At 39.5% G+C, this 15,954-nt stretch overlaps 1 long non-coding RNA gene across 1 annotated transcript in view; it reads right to left on the reverse strand.

The window, feature by feature from the left end:
- Positions 1–11,171: 11,171 nt before the first annotated feature.
- LOC144994611 (uncharacterized) overlaps positions 11,172–15,954 on the reverse strand; it is a 51,933-nt gene continuing 47,150 nt past the window's right edge. Inside the window, exon 5 of the long non-coding RNA XR_013658198.1 lies at positions 11,172–15,270. This is a non-coding gene — a long non-coding RNA (uncharacterized LOC144994611). The remainder of the gene's footprint in view (positions 15,271–15,954) is intronic.

Here is a 15,954-nt window from a genome sequence, read left to right on the forward strand (position 1 = left end):
CCAGCTTTTCATTTCTGGGAAGCTAAAAAACCAGCAACCGTCACATTCTTGTCATTAGGGCTGCATCGCTGAAGACGTGCATGCACGAGCAAAAAAAGTCATATACACTCTCTCATACGTACAAAGCATTTAGATAATAGCAAAAAATGTTTTAATTTTGTACTAAACGCCTTTCAGACTCTGCAAATGCAGATATCATAAAAAATATCTCTGTCACTGTTGCTTATTATTACACATCCAGCCGTAATTTAGCAGTAATTATCATGAAATACCTTGTTAGAAATGTCTTTTAGATCTTTCAATTGTGTGAATATTTTCAGCTGGATATTTTAATATTTCCTGACTGGGCTCCTTCACATCACGGCAGAAATAAGGCAATAAAGGTAAAAGCTTTTAACCATCCATCAATTATTCTGATGGAAAAAATGCTCTACATCATTCTGTACAAGTCATTTGTCAAATTGTGTCAGCCACAATTTTGCAATTTCTTGGACCCAAGCTTTTATTTAAGATGGCAGGCCTCCTGTTTTGGTCCATGCCTCCTACTTTGTTTCATTTCCATTGTTAAACAAATCAATTCCAACCCTGACTCACTTCCTACTGTTTTTCATTACTAAGAACAGAGGCCGGACACGAATCGCAAGAGAACCCTGAAATTTCCTGCTCACCGTTCAGCTTGTGCTCGGAATACAAACCAACTCACAAGACTCACATTTAACAAATGCAAATTGCGAGCCAATCTGCTGAAGCTATCTGGGCTCTTGGTTCTATATTCATTTCCACCACCCCACTGTTCACCAGCTCCCAAAACAATCCTGGGGTTAAGCTCAGAGAAATAGGAAATAAAGATCTGAAAGTGTCCACCATGTCACTCCTTTTTTCCGTTTTTTTTTTCCGTTTCGTCCTCTCCTTCATGTCTTTCTTCCACAGTGTGTCACCTTTGCTCCCCTGTCCTTCCTCCTCTCTTCCTCTCACCTCCCCTCGGTCCCCTCTCCCCTGTTCTCTTCATGCTGTGTAATTCTCATCTTACACACTCTGTTGCTCTGGTCTATGAATAATGCATGGTGAGTGAGAAATCCTCAATCTCATGCTTGGCTCCCAGCGAGCATTACGGAGCTTGCATCTCTATTACAGAGATGAATCGGAGAAAGGAGAATATTGCACAGGATACGCTTTAACTTCATTGTTTGTTCTTGGTTATGAAGCTCCAGTTTCTTCAAGTACATATGCATGATACATCGTAAAAAGAATTGGAGGCTTGTTGATGAATACAGCATTGTTGGAACTTTTATGAATCCACAAAAGGTTGTTTAATTTTTTGTGATAACTACATAGAAAAATGGAGTCTAGTGTTTCAGAAGAGACTGAAAACGGATTCTCTTTTTGCTTTTAACTCTTTACATAATTCAGTTAGGCATCACAGTGCTTCACAAAACGACAGCATACAATCAAAACCAAACACAGACTGGTAGTGATATCCAATATTAAAAGGGTCTATTTAAAGTAAAAAAAAAACTTAAAATCATTGTAAAATAAGACCTAAAATCAACTAAAAGCTATTCTGAATAAACTTTTTATGATAAGAGACTCTTCTATTAGGTAGTTGTAAAGTCAACTTTTAAATGTTTGTGTCTTTATCATGGGTGTAACAATTTGGTTTAATAACAATTGGATTCCTATCATAAGTTGTGATTGCTGAAACAAGTAATTGTCAATTATGGTTCATTTTGATCGATTCAGGACAAATCCTTGGCCAAAAATTCAACCAGTGTGACTCTGAGATAAATACCTGGGTACCGAACAGTGCAGGTGAAGTTTTCCAGATTCTTTGTATTTCCCAATTTGCATTTGTTAATTACATTTGTGAACAAAGGGTTATTTGGTGTGATGCACTTGGTCATTTTTACGTTATAGTGAAATAAACGCACTGTGCTTTTATTCAAATGGTATTTTACAGTATCGATATAATCGATTTATTTCACTTTATAATGATTTTAAAATGGTATAGGTTGATTCGATAAACAACTTTCCTCAGAGAGATTGATCTGTTTGGATTGTAGGAATATAAATCAATTTATCAATGAGTTTGATTAATCGATGTACCAGACTATTTCCAAACTTAAATTATATATTCTGCTTTCTATTGGTGCAAACACACCAAGGCAAACTATTTAAAAAAAATAACTTTTGATTTTTCAGTTTTGAGACAATGCTTTTCCTGCCTGTAACATAACATCATATAAGCTGTGTGTTTCTGTATGTATGAGCTATCTGATGACATAGACCTGTACTTTATGGAGTGTGTACAAGTGATAAAAGCACTCAAGAGTTAAAGTGCTTTTCTACCACGCTTAAAGCCATGTGTCAGCACTAAACCACTAAATCCACACAATTCCCTGCTACAGTTTCCCTTCCTCTGATAGTCTATCATTCCTCTGTTTCAGGTGGCTGGCCACAGCCGCTGACAGGACCAAGTCCTTGAGGAGATCATGTGTCTGTGGAAAGTACAGGACAAGCACTGATGTTTGAGCTTTCAAATCTCTGTTGCTCTGTGTTTCCCTTTTTCTCTGTTGGGTTTTATTCCCAGTCATTGTAGTTTTTTTTTTTTGTAGATGTCTGAGACAAACAGAATATAGGGAAACCATTGCATGACGAGCCTTTTATCTATACGTTTGTTTTGTCAGATTTTTTATGGTCATTGTTAAAATGTTATGGTGCTGAAATCTTACAGAAATTTGCCTCCTGTTTTGGTAGACAGGACTTACTCTTCTGCCTTTTGCATGCTCATTGTGGACTGCAGATGAATCACGCTAATGACCTGGGCCCTGTGCTGCAGCACTGCTCTGAAATTAATATCTATGGAATGGCGATATAGGGCAAATAGATGAGAATAGGAACCCAATATTCACTTGTGGGTTCTGGCTCAGCCGCACATACACACACACACACACACACACACACACACTCATGTCTGTTCACATACGCTGCACACAGGAGCTGACAGGCAGGCTATTATCCCCCAACTCTCGCTGCTGTAATTGGCTATCGCTTTTTACAAATGTGGCTCTGTCTGACTCGCATATCAGCTCCTGTCTCATCAACTCTGTAGGGGTCACTATGTCCGCGCTTGTGTGTGTGTGCGCATGGATGTACTGGTGGATGTGCTCAGATCTGTGAAAGTATATATGTAAGGGTCAGTGACGTGCCCATCCCTCTCATGTCTTCATTTCACACACTCATTTATGTCCATGCTAAACGAGCTAGCGGACACCAAGTGTGTCAGTGGCTGCCTCCTCTTCAGCAGTGCCGAAGCATTTAACCATTAGTCTGCTATTAGCAGCAGGATCACTCACACACCGACCATGTCATTATGAAATATTAGCTTAACTGAGGTCATCATTACTTAGTTGGGGCTTTCCTTGGAGGTCAGGTTCATTATATTTTTCAAACAAAGATCAAATCCAGTTATTTAATGAGTGTGAAGATTAAAAAGGCTAAACAAAGATCACCACATGAGTTTTGGGTACCTGTTTCTCTTTAAAAATGTATTTAGCATGCAGTCCAAGTGAATTAAAATTCTTTTATAATTTATTTATTTGAAAAACATAAAATTTAAAGCCATTTTATTTTCAAACAATTTTGTTCTAGAAATGTAAGAAAATATTATTGAGAAAAATATTATTTTATTTACCTCAAAAGGCCAGAAGTTTAGAAAGAGGAAATCTACTTCTGTTGAAAAAAAAAAAAAAAAAGATTTGTGTGCTCTAATGTTTTGTTTTTGTAAATTTGTTCTGGGAAATAAAAAACAACGAAAAAAGAAACATAACCACAGTGATACACAGTCATTAAAATCGATTTATATCAGGAAATACAACATTGTGTAAAGCACAGAACTAAAGTCTACAAAATGCTTATTTTTCCTTTAAATTAATTATGTTTCAATTTTAAGTGAATTATAAATTAAAACACGTATCGAACAGCGAAGAGTTTAAAACAAAAAATATAATAAAACATAAGAAATTAGACATTTTGGAAAAGACTAAAACAATCTGTTTCAATAAATTAGTTGGTTTATTATATCCTGGTTCCTAATGTATTTGTGTTGTACGTGTGTTTGAATTTTTCTTCCAAAGTTAAAAAACTTGAAATTTTGACTTCCCGTTAATTGCTTGCTGGTCACCTGATCTTAACAATTTTAGCACACCTGCCTCTTGTTCAGTGGTGACAGTACTCTGAGTTTAAGTTCTTCAGCTAGATTCTCTCGTCAGTTTTTCACATCTTCATGTCAGTTTCTGCTGAGATATTTAAATTCTAGTGAAACTCCTCTCTCAGAATGTGCTATTTGTGTTTACTTTTAGTTGCTTCCTTCTTTTCTAACAAATATCTTTTATTTTTACTTGCTTTTTTCTAGACTGAAGCATTTATGATTTTTGCCCTGAGCTGTTTAAAAAAAGTTAATTTTTTTTTGTTTTATGTGATAACACCGTTATTCATTTACCTTTCAGAAAAAGCTGAAATCTTCTTTTGGCTAAATCTATTTAGTAGTAAAGCTGTGTGCATTTGAGTCTGTGTGTACAGTTTTAACCAAATTGTTTTTTTTTTTTATAAATTAGGTTTCATTAAAATGTTGCTTACACTCATCTGTTGGATTCCAGACAGATAGCTCAATCCCTACATTCAGAGCACCAATGTGGGCAAATAACTGCAACTTTTAATAAAATTAACCATCTGTTTCAATTTCAGTATTTATATTTTAATAGCCAAACAGCCAAACATGCAAAAAACCTTAAGTGCGACTTTGAACAGACTGATTGTGGTTTGTGTATGACATGCTAAATCAGCCTAGTTGCAGTTTGCGATGTTAAGAAAGAAAAAGGACACATTTAGATTATAGAGCAAATGTCTGTTTGACACATAAATCTTTTCCTTTATTTGTATTCACTCACATGCAGAAGGTCAAAAACGCTTTTGCACAGAGATGTTTATGCTGTCAAAGATGGTTCTCATGAGCTTCACAGATCTTTGCTTTCTGTTTAATGAACTGCCCCTGAAGTCTCAGCAGAACTATTTTCCCACTAGGCGGGGCTCTGGAGCTGGGATTACATCACACCTGATGTGGTTGATTTAAACCCATGTTCAAGAAGCCAAATGCTTAGCCATCATATTCTTGCACCTTGTTAATCCTTAACCAATGAATTAACCCTCATTACCTCTGGAATATGGATGAACGTTCTCTCTCCCCCTCTGACTCGGATTCCTCTCCCCTCAACGCTGTTCTTAAACTCCATCTAGCTCTCTGTGATGGGGGACGTTTGGGGTCAGTGATTCTGTCCTGTGTTGCACCTGATGGTTCTTTCTACATTCAGATTATTCTGACCTTAGATCAACCCTGGAGGCTGACCGTTAAAAGACTTCAAACTCAGAAAGCCAGCTGATCCCCTCAGAGTAAAGATTGCCTCACATCTCAGTCTGGTTGCTTGTCTATCAACAGACAGAACACAGCAAGGAAAATGCACTTAGCAATGCTTCAATTCCAAATGACAAAGTAGAGACATGCTGAGCAGGGGCGTGAGATGAGCTTTATGCTCAGGTGTCGTTTCAACCCAGCCTCCTGGAGTCTGTAAATAACATGTCTCAGCTCCACTTTGCCCAACGGAGTCAAGCACTCTCAAGCTAGATTTGAGTAGAGCAGTGTTTGTATTTGAGTGAGACACTCCTAGGCCAACCATGCACATGCATTTATACAGCTCACAAATCAATTCACTGCAAGATTTTCTCCTGCTTTTAATGCTTGAGTTCTTTGTCTCAAAGTGCAGCATAATCATGAATAAATAAATAAAAATCAATTTGATCAAAGATTTTTCTCCCTCTGCGTGACCTTGTTGCTTTGTGAAGACTCTGTTTATCATTGTTCACTGTAGCCAATCCGTCAGATCAGTGACAAGAAGCTGAGTGCAGAAAGAATATTTGTAAATCTTTTTTTCGTTAGCATGCATGTTAAAAATAATATGTATATTTTATTCTTTTTGGGTGAGCCTGCTTTGAGCAATTCTGTGCCTCTGCATGCAGACGAACATCCGGTCTTATTGTGTGTGACCTCCAAGTCTCTGGCTGTTTTCTGTCTCTGATAACATTTTGACATTCCAGTCTCCTCTCAGACGCAGCGATTCCTTGGACTGGGGGGGGTTTGGTGGGGGGGTCCCATGATAAGGCTTCAGTCACAATTAGCAGGCAGGAGCAGGGAGGCAAGAGAGGGAAATTGAACTGTCAGGAGAGAAGAGAGGGGAGGAGGAGTGGAATAGAGAAGAGGGTGGGATAGGGGGGTGGTGGGTGACCCTATCCTACAAAATGGAGGCCGTCATAATTTGTTCATTTGGTGCCCATCAGGTGCACCCCACCCCCACCCCCTTCAAGCGATGCTCTGCTGACCTTCCTCTCTCCGCATCACCCTCTTCTTTTTTTCTCTTAAGCCTTGTCTTCCTTTTCACCTCTCTGCTTAAGTTGTCACCGTTTTCCCTTTTTGTTGGTATGATTGGGCTCTCACTTTTCTCCACCCACATTGCAGCCACAGTCAGCATTGTTCTTCCTAAACGCACCAATTGGAGACTGAAAGTACCAAGCTGCACGTCAAAAGAGAAAGAGCCCAAAAGAGTCCGGCATGAGTCCGTGCTGGCTCTTCAAAGGTTGTGGTTAATGGTAATGCTAATGCTTAGCAAGGAGGCTTTTAGCAGCTCTCTACTTAAATGTCAAACGCTGGTAGACCCTAATGAGAAAACGCAGCTCGCTGCAATTAGACAGCTATCAGCAGAATTCCATTTGTGCAAAAAGAAAAAAAAAAATCCTGCCGTTGGTTTATAACTCATTATACTCACGTGCACACCTTGCTTTTAGGTAGCAGAAAATAAGCTCCAGCAGAGGAGATGATAACAGTGAAGACTTTTTAAAATTCTTCTGACGTATTTCAGTTAGATTAAATACTGCCCCCTTCTCAAGACAGTAAGAAACGGTTTTCTTAGATTTGATTATTTTTAATAAGTAGGCAATATAAATGTATTTTGCATATTAAACTTAACAGAACCACATCAAATCTTGGTTATGTAGGAGTGCTGTGGTGCAGAGATTAGCGCCCTCACCTCACAGCAAGAAGGCCGTGACTCAAGTCCTGGCTAGACCTTTTTGTGTGGAGTTTACATGTTCTCCCAATGCATGTGTGGTCTTTTTTCCAGATACTAAGGCCTGCTCCAATGGTCCAAAAACATGCTTTTTAGGTTAGTTAATGTCTCTAAGTTGCTTCTAAGTGTGAGTGTGATTGTGAGTGTGTGGCACTGCAACAGTGGTGACCTGTTCAGATAGTAGCCTACCCTCACCCAACAGTAGCTGGGTTTGGCTCCAGCAGCCCTGTGACCTCGAAAGAGATTCAGCGGGTCCTGAAAATGGAAGTTCAACTGGAAATTAAATAATCTTACAAAAAGTTTTCGGCTAAAAATCCCTTGCAGTTCCTGTTTTAACAATAGTCAAAATTTAGGAAAACAAAAACAAATCTCCTGGCACATTATGTTCACACCAAACAAGCTATTGGTGAGAGTAATGCTACGTTCTGGGCATGTGACCTGCGTTCAAGAATGTGCGTGTATCGCATTGTTGAATGTGCATTTAGTCCCTGGTGTTCACACACGATTGTCGCTACCCAATACTAGCGAACGTGCATCACTTACAGTTGGAAGAGGTTCGGTGTGAAATGTTTAAGCAGTGCAAATCTCGCAAATCTTGCTGCAGGCTTTTTCTTTCACAGCTTTATTCGGATAAATGAAAGATTTGGTGTGATAATTCAGGTCAGGAACAAACCGCAATTATTTTTTTTTGCCTAAATGATCAATGTTCAAACGGTTGGCACTTGTATGAATTAAAAAGGACCCCATCCTTACTTCACTCCCAAATCTGAGTCTCTAATTGGTCAAAGTTCAACCTGATTTGACAAGCAATCGTTGACCGTTTCCGGGCTCTGCGTACAAAATACGCATTCAATTGACTCTCATTTTGTATGTAAAGTCCAAAAACAGTCTTAGAAATGTGTGTAGCGATGCGTGAACATGATAGTTTTGAACATGGAAGCCTGAAACGCGCATTTATAGACGCCTGTGCGAGCGGTGTCAACGTAGCTTAAAGAGGAAAACATCTTCTTTGGACTGGAGGGTCAAAATTGGACTGACAGAGCAGACGTCTTTTTCAACAGGTTGGTGACCTGATCTCAGATCTCCTGTCAGACCAAAAAAAAGAAAAAAGATTTCAAAGGAAGAAAATAAATTAACTATACAGTCAAGTGGGATTTGAAGGTTGGGAGCCAGAGATGCAGCCACAATGTTCAGACAAAACGAACAATGTGCAAAGATTTAATGAATAGAGAATTTAACAGAGAGCAAACACCGACTGATGAGCCACGAAGAAATGACTCACTTAAACTCAAGCTTTTGGCTATTTGTTTATTGGGTCATAATTAAATAGTTAATGCTAAAACAGCAATCTTTTTGCTTTCCATTGGTTGGTCATATTTCCAAATGTTGAACTGAGCAGTTGCTGCAATCATCTTTGATAATTGCTCTCTGATTCTTGGTCTCCACTGAGAACAAGAGTGTTGTGTATGAATTGTTTCACGTCAGCAGATGTGTGTGTCTGCCTGTGTGTGAGTGTGTTTGTGTTTGACGAAGAGGATACAGGTGTTGTTAGCTGGCTCTGAAGGTGACTGCTGGTCTCATCCATCAAACCGGCTTTCCTCAGGCTGATCTCTAATGGATCCCCTCAATCAGAGCCGCTCACTGTCACTCGCAGTGCAACAAAATGAGAAATCAGGCAACTGCTCGCACAGCCAAGGTTGGTAGTCATATAAAGGGGACGAAGTGATAAAGACCAGTTCGTGTCCAGCCTGTTGATTAGTGCTGTGAGATCTCAGCCTTCCAAGCAAGTCATGACCGAAGCAGGACATCAATCTGAACAGAGCTACTTCAACAATAATTCAGCTTTACAGACCTGAGCCTACCACTAGGTTGTCTCTATGTTATTAAACATAGACCCATTTTAAATTCCAATAATCCCATAAAACAATAAACATTTTGCAAAGGTTTTAATTTCTTTTGTGGATATTGCCTCAGTGGTAAAACGGGTTGAATCCTTTTTTACTCCAAAAAACATGTTCATGTGTTGACCCTGCAGTTACAGAAAAAGAACAGATTGAAGCAGCATTCACTTAGTTCTTCTGTGTCCACGGCTTCTCCATGTTGGAGACACCGGCTCTGTCTTCCCCTCATGGTGATTTGATTTGAGAAGCTAATGTATTGAAAGCTCACTTTAGCTGTTTGTCTCCACTTTTTCTCTCAGCTTTAAAAGCCCACAGCTTTGAGATTAAAAAAGCCCATTTTTGGTTTTAGGGTCGACCACATTTTCCTCTGTGGACCCAGACTGAACAGAGTTGAGTGCTGTCAAAATCATTAGACGTGACGTCCGCGCTTGGCTCCTAAATAGAAAACAGAACAAAAAGTTGGTATATAAAGGACCATAAAGACATTATGCTAAAAGCTCTGTGTGCATTTCATTTTAGTTCTCTTTAGCCTCATTTTCCTTCATTTAAACTCATAAATTTGTGAATTTCAGTTCAGTAAACAAACAGATTTAAATACACTTCAGCAGATGGGAAAAATTGCAAAAAACATTTGGCTTTATTTTTTATCTCTGGCAAGCTGCACAGTGGTGTTGATCTTATTTCCAGCACAATCACCAAAGCAAAAGTAAATTAAGAGACTTCTTTATAAATTAAAGTTTAGAGAGAAACTGTGGGGTAAAGTTAAATTGCAAATAAGTAAATTAGTAATTATAATTATTTGTTTGTTTTAAGAGCATTTATTTTGTCAAAATAATGAGATTTGACAAGACATCCTTTTTTAAATTTATTTTATAAAGTAAAAAGGCTGACGATATGTTTAAAAAAAGAATGTTTTTGTATTTTGACCTTGTGATTTCTTTAAGGATTAGCCTACTTTTCAATGACATTGAAGTGGCTCGTGCACTTAGCTTGTGCAACCCCTTTTGATTGACCCCATCATAACCCAAAATCACGTACATTGTAAGGTTTTAAAATAAATTGCCCCCCTATGAGTAAACAAAAACACAAAAGAAGTAACTGATGGTGTTAATAAGTCACATTACCTCTGTTTCTACTTATAGCTGGTCATTTTTCAGCTGCTGACATACACACTAATGTTATTGTTGGTGGCAATATTGATTTGGAGGCCAGCGCATAGTCTTACATATAGCTGTCCGGTAGCTGGTGTAGTAATCACCATAAGTCACCTCCTGCCTTGGAACACCAGGGGAGTCTTAGTACATGTCAGATTCATTTTGAAATATTTATTGCAGCATCCGTTTTGTACAATATATAGAGTTTAAGAAGTTTTGCTAATGTTAAATCTTCCTATTATAGACTCGTGTCATTTAACTTGCCTGGATTTACAGTTTTCAAGTGAGACGTTGCAAATACAAATGTAACTGTAACATTAAAATGTATGCAGCATTGTTTTTTTTCCGGTTTTTGTTTTTGCTCAAATCGAGTTTTAAATTGCTAGGATGTTAAAAAAATCGAACACTTGTCTTAATCTTATCTTAATCTGATTGGATTTCACAGTCTTTCCTTTAAAATTTCTTTTGTTGCTTGTTGTTTTCTTTGTTTTCGTGTGAAACTAAAGGTGGCTCTTTGGCCACAGTCCGTGGTTATCATACAGATATCCCATTGATTTTATGCAGATGATCACCTTTCTGTGTATGCAGGCCTGATGGTGGCAGTAATTTACAGAAGAAAATCAATTACCCTTCTGGTCTGCAGGAGTAATTGTTTATTATTTTCCTATTAGCCAAACTCTGTTGATCAATGTTATGAAAAGATTGCCCATGAATACTATCAACATAAATAGATACGCCTTCGACAACAGTAACAGTTTTCTTTTAATGATCTGGACAATGTCAAACTAATGCCACAGGCAACACTTCATGTGTGTGTGCGTGCAAATGAGTGTGCATAAGAAAAGGGTTATAACAAATTGTTAGTTTATTGCAATTTACCAAATATGGTGAAAGTCATCATAGAAGAAGTTACAAACAATCCTAAATAAAAAATGACATTGAAACTGTAATTTTACACATTATAAAAGCAAAAGGAACAATAAAAAAACATGTATTTAAGGTAGCAGGATTCTTTTTAAGATTTTGTAATAATTAGTCTACCAAATCAAACCACGGCGACAGTTCTCCAAACACAGGGGAAAACTGAGGTCATGAATTTGAACTGGAACCCCCTTTACATGTATTCTATAAACATTTTATTGGCTAAAGATGAAAAAGAACAAGGACCCCAAATGCATCACAAAGTCAGGAAACAAAGAAATGGTTGTAATGAATGTGCAGAAAAAAACGTGAATGACTTGTGCGTAAGCAAATCAATGCAAACGGCATTCAAACTTCCATGAAATGAAACTACACTCTTCCACAGTCCTCCAACAATTTGCAGCTACACCCTGCAAAAACGTTTTTTTGTACACAGAGCAGAGTCCTGCATAAACTCTGGTGTACAAGTCTCAGAAATGCTGGTGATTTAAATCGTCAGCGGTTCCCCTGACTCTGCTCACAGCACCTCTGTCTATATCAGCCCGGATTCATGTAGACACAAACTAATCACTATTACTTATTGAAGTAATTGGCCCAGCCCACATGACATAGAGGCACCCTATCGACTCCTGCTGGAATCAATTTTCTGATCAGTGGAGATGAGGCCGGGAAGAAAGGATGCAGGGGCAGGAGGAAGGGGTGTCTTGTAATGTGGCAGATCAATCTGGCTGAAGAGGGCAGACCATAGACGATCAGAGAACAGTATCAAATAAACAGAAAGCACTGTAAATGCTCTCAGAACAGTCTGAAGTATTTAAAGACCCACTATGATGGTGTTTTTAACATGTTCTTGTTGCATTTTTCTGATGATGGAGAACATACGGTATATAAAGAAAATCAACCTTAAAAAGTAATTTCTAAGTGTTTCTTTATTCCAATAGTTGTGAATCAGGTGTAGATGAAAAAAAGCAGTTGGAAAAAGAGCTTATTTGTCACGTAGAAAATACTCTTGGTGGGCCACAATCTCTCTGCTCTGCTGTATTCCATCTTGCAGAAAAATAGATCCATGCACGCCTTCGTGTCCCTTCTCCGAGCTGGCATCTGGCTCAAAACTATACCGCTGGATTGCTCCAATATTGCTCACCATTTTTGTTGCACCAGTAATGTTGGGTTTGGGGGTGTGTGGGGGTGTAAAATAGAAGGAAGGAGTTTTAAAAAAGGAACAGTGGGAAAGGGGCGGGCATAATCTATCCTTACAATCCTGCACATAACTTGTATGTAGAAAATGCCACAGGTTTTGTGATTTTGGCTAAAAACGACAAAATCATAATAAAAAAAACCCAATGGGAACACTTTTACAATAGATCAAAAGATGAGTCAAGTGGGTCTTTAGCGCCCATTTTTTAAATGTTTCTCCTACAGGAGATGACTTCCTGATTTATGCATGTATCGATAAACAGATAAACACTTTGTCCTCCTTGGCTGTATTCTCCTCAACCCACTAGATGGAGAGAGCAGGTGGTCCTAATATTTTGTGTGTTTAAAGTGTTTGGCCCTCCTGTGTCCCTGGTTTATCCTTCATCCCACCAGAGTCCATTTCTCTTTCATCTGAGCTGGTCCTGTCCTGCTTTTAGGAGGTTCCTGCTCGGCCAGACAGAACGCTGAGCACAGTTCCGGAGCGCTGGCCTCCTCTCAACATTTTCATCTCAGCATCTCCCCCGACACCGCTTCTATCTCGCTATTCCCTCTTCTCCACCGGACTCCCCTTCTCCCCATTTACTTTTCCCTCTTTTTTCCCCCCTCTTTGCTTCCTTTTCTCTTTCTCCCTCCCTGTGGTTGTTGATTGGGTTTCTGAGTGCTTGTGGCAGCTGTGTGTTGTGTGTAATAGAGCAGAGAGGCTAGTCTGAATACAGCGATGGGAGAATTTGTTTATGTGAGAGATGCATAGATGGGGACAGGTCTCCAGACGCTCAGGGCTCTCTCTTGCTGTCATCCTGCATTCAGGCCCTGACAGGAGATCTGAGATGGCCAAATATGCCAGACGCTCTGCCCGAATCCCAGAGCTGCACCCTTGTAATCCAGCCGATGTGTGTTGGTGTTTATTCAGATTTGACAGAATGATCCTGCGTGTGCGCACGTTTCCAGGATGGCACGCTTGATCTGATTCCCCTGCCATACGCTCGGTCCAGAGTCCATTACTACTGAGCGACAGAATGGAGAGACTCGACCAGCTATTCCCTTTTTATCCCATCCCAGTGATCTCTTTCTCTGATATGTTACGTCTGCTCAGTGGGGTAGGAATTCAGCGGCCTGTTTGAGATGTGTGTCCAGCTCAAACAACTTATTTAGTATTTTCGTTCTCCTCTCTTTGGATTTGTGGTTACATTTGTTTCTGAAGGTTTACAGCAGTTTGTCCAAGTTAGTCCTGTCACTTCAGCCTCGAGTCTCGTGAGAATTTATTTATCTTTATTCTGCACAGCTTTGAAACACTTACATCAAACATTTCAATTGAAAACTCTCTGCTTCAAGTGCTTTTTCTGTGGCTCTGCAAAAGACTATTCTCTGCTCAGTTTATATTTATGTCATGATCAGCTGCACTGAAGTAATATTCCAAAAGAAGAGATTTTAACCACAATTAACAAAGATTGAGTCTGACTTTGCATTGAGGCTGTTGCTCCCATTAACACCCACGCCTCCATCATTGCACCTTAACTAAATTGCAAAGACTACATTCCAGCCGTGCGAACCCACTCCACAATTTGTGGCCTTTTAACCGCCTTCAGCAATCACATTTGATGCTCCTTAATTATCCAACATCCCCCTCCCTCTGCCGCACGGCCTTCTTCCCGCTCAGCTGCAGAGACGGTGCGTTTGCTTACCTCTCTGCATTGCCTAAGTGTACGCCAGCATGTAAATTAATCTTGATTCACTTTACCTTGCCCTGCTGAGTGCAACAAATTACCCTATAGCAACAGAACCAGCAGAAGTGAAAAAAGCCGAATCGCCTCTTTTGATTGGCTGTTGCTCCTGTGCTTTATGCCGTTACATTAGGGCTACATAATGAATGCTCCTGTGAAAAGCTGTGTGTTGTGGGTTTTTAATTCACCGAGAATGGGGACTGTTTGCGCATCTCGGTCTCTCACACTGTGTTTCTGGCTGCCTGTGCTTTTCTGCAAAAGGCTTTACAAAGGGGGGTTGTAGGGTAACCACGAAGCATACATGCACTCACACTGCCCCCCCTCCCTCCCCATCAGCATCCATCATTCCATTTACAAGAGCTTGACAAAATTAGCTGCCTTTGTGCCATAGTCACTGTAATTGGCAGAGGAACAAAAACAGGCTTTTGACACTAACACGGGCAACACATTCACTCGGCGCCACACTTGTCTCTCTGCTAATGTGAAGCAGGTTTAGCTTTTAATTCCCCGGAGCAAAACTGACTCAGCTTTGAGTGCTTCAAATTCTGCACAAATGTTTTTGCTGTGCTTCAATGCTTTTTAACAACAATTACTTATCTTTTTGTAAACTGATGGTCATTTTGTACTTTATTATATAATGAACCTGTGTCTCTCAAGATATCAGGCTTTGTTCTGTCATGAAACCAAAAAATTGTTTTAACTTTTTAGTCTACTGCATATAATATAACCTTGGGTTTTGACAAAGAAAGGACACCCACTGTGGGCATGCGCTTGTGTGTGTGTTTGTGTGTGTAAATCAATGACAGTGAATGGGAGGAACCCCTCGACAAACCCTCATCTTTCATCTTGAATAACCGATATCATAAACAGACGTTACTCATCAATCTCATCTGTGCTCCCGATACCAAGATGGGAGGCAAGCCTATTTCCCTCTCTTTCTGCAGGCCTGATGGCATTCACTAAATTGCTCCGAATGAACGTCTGTGTGTTTTGTAGATTTGTGTACAAATTGAGAGCATCGATAGTCCATGTTTACCTGGGGTTTGTCCTTGCATGCACCAACTTGATGGGGATCTCTTTATACCTCAGCAAACCCCCTCCACATCAGTTTGATTTGAACGGACACTTGGTTTGCAATGCAGGTGTTTTCTGCTGCAGTACCACATCCAACCACAGAGGGGCAGCGCAGCAGTTTGCAGCTGCTCTGAAAGAGGAGGGAAAATGGACTAAAACTGGGAATAAATCAGCAAAACCAGCACATACAAAGAAGTTAGCGCTGAATTATGTTTAATGGTGTCATTTTGAGAGGAGAGAGCTTTATTATAACAAATGATAAAAGTGTGTTTTAATGAGTAGTCATAAAAACTCATAGATTTCTTGTAAGGTACCTGGAGTTGGAAAAGATCAAAGTGACTTTGGGACAATTATGGCAAGTATGTTTATTATCCCTCACTGGTTAAAGGCAAATTGAGTGTGTTGGAAGTATTTTTGTGTGTTTGTGTGTGCGTGCGTTCGTGCATGTGCGTATGTGTGTGTGTGAATATGGTCAGACAAGGTCATGATCAACACTGTTAAATTGCAATATTGTTGGAGGCAGTGTGGACAGGCTAATACCAATCAGTCTCACATGTTCTGGTGCTGCACGAAATTACAGACTTATTGGAGCAACACTATAAAACAATGGAAGTCATAATGGGTTATGTCATGACTAAAGACCCCAGATCTTTCTAATGGGATTTTTACCTGGAAATGTGGTTGAAAAATTATGATACCATTTTTAAAATATTAATTATTGCCTGTAAACAGACCCCCACGAAGAGTTGGCTGAAATGTGGTCCCCCTAAGTCAGGGGTGTCAAACTCCTGACTTCGAGGATCTCCCTCCTTGT

Source organism: Oryzias latipes, chromosome 9, assembly GCF_053564925.1.
Source record: "Oryzias latipes strain Hd-rR chromosome 9, Olatipes_Hd-rR_3.1".
Taxonomy (NCBI): domain Eukaryota; kingdom Metazoa; phylum Chordata; class Actinopteri; order Beloniformes; family Adrianichthyidae; genus Oryzias; species Oryzias latipes.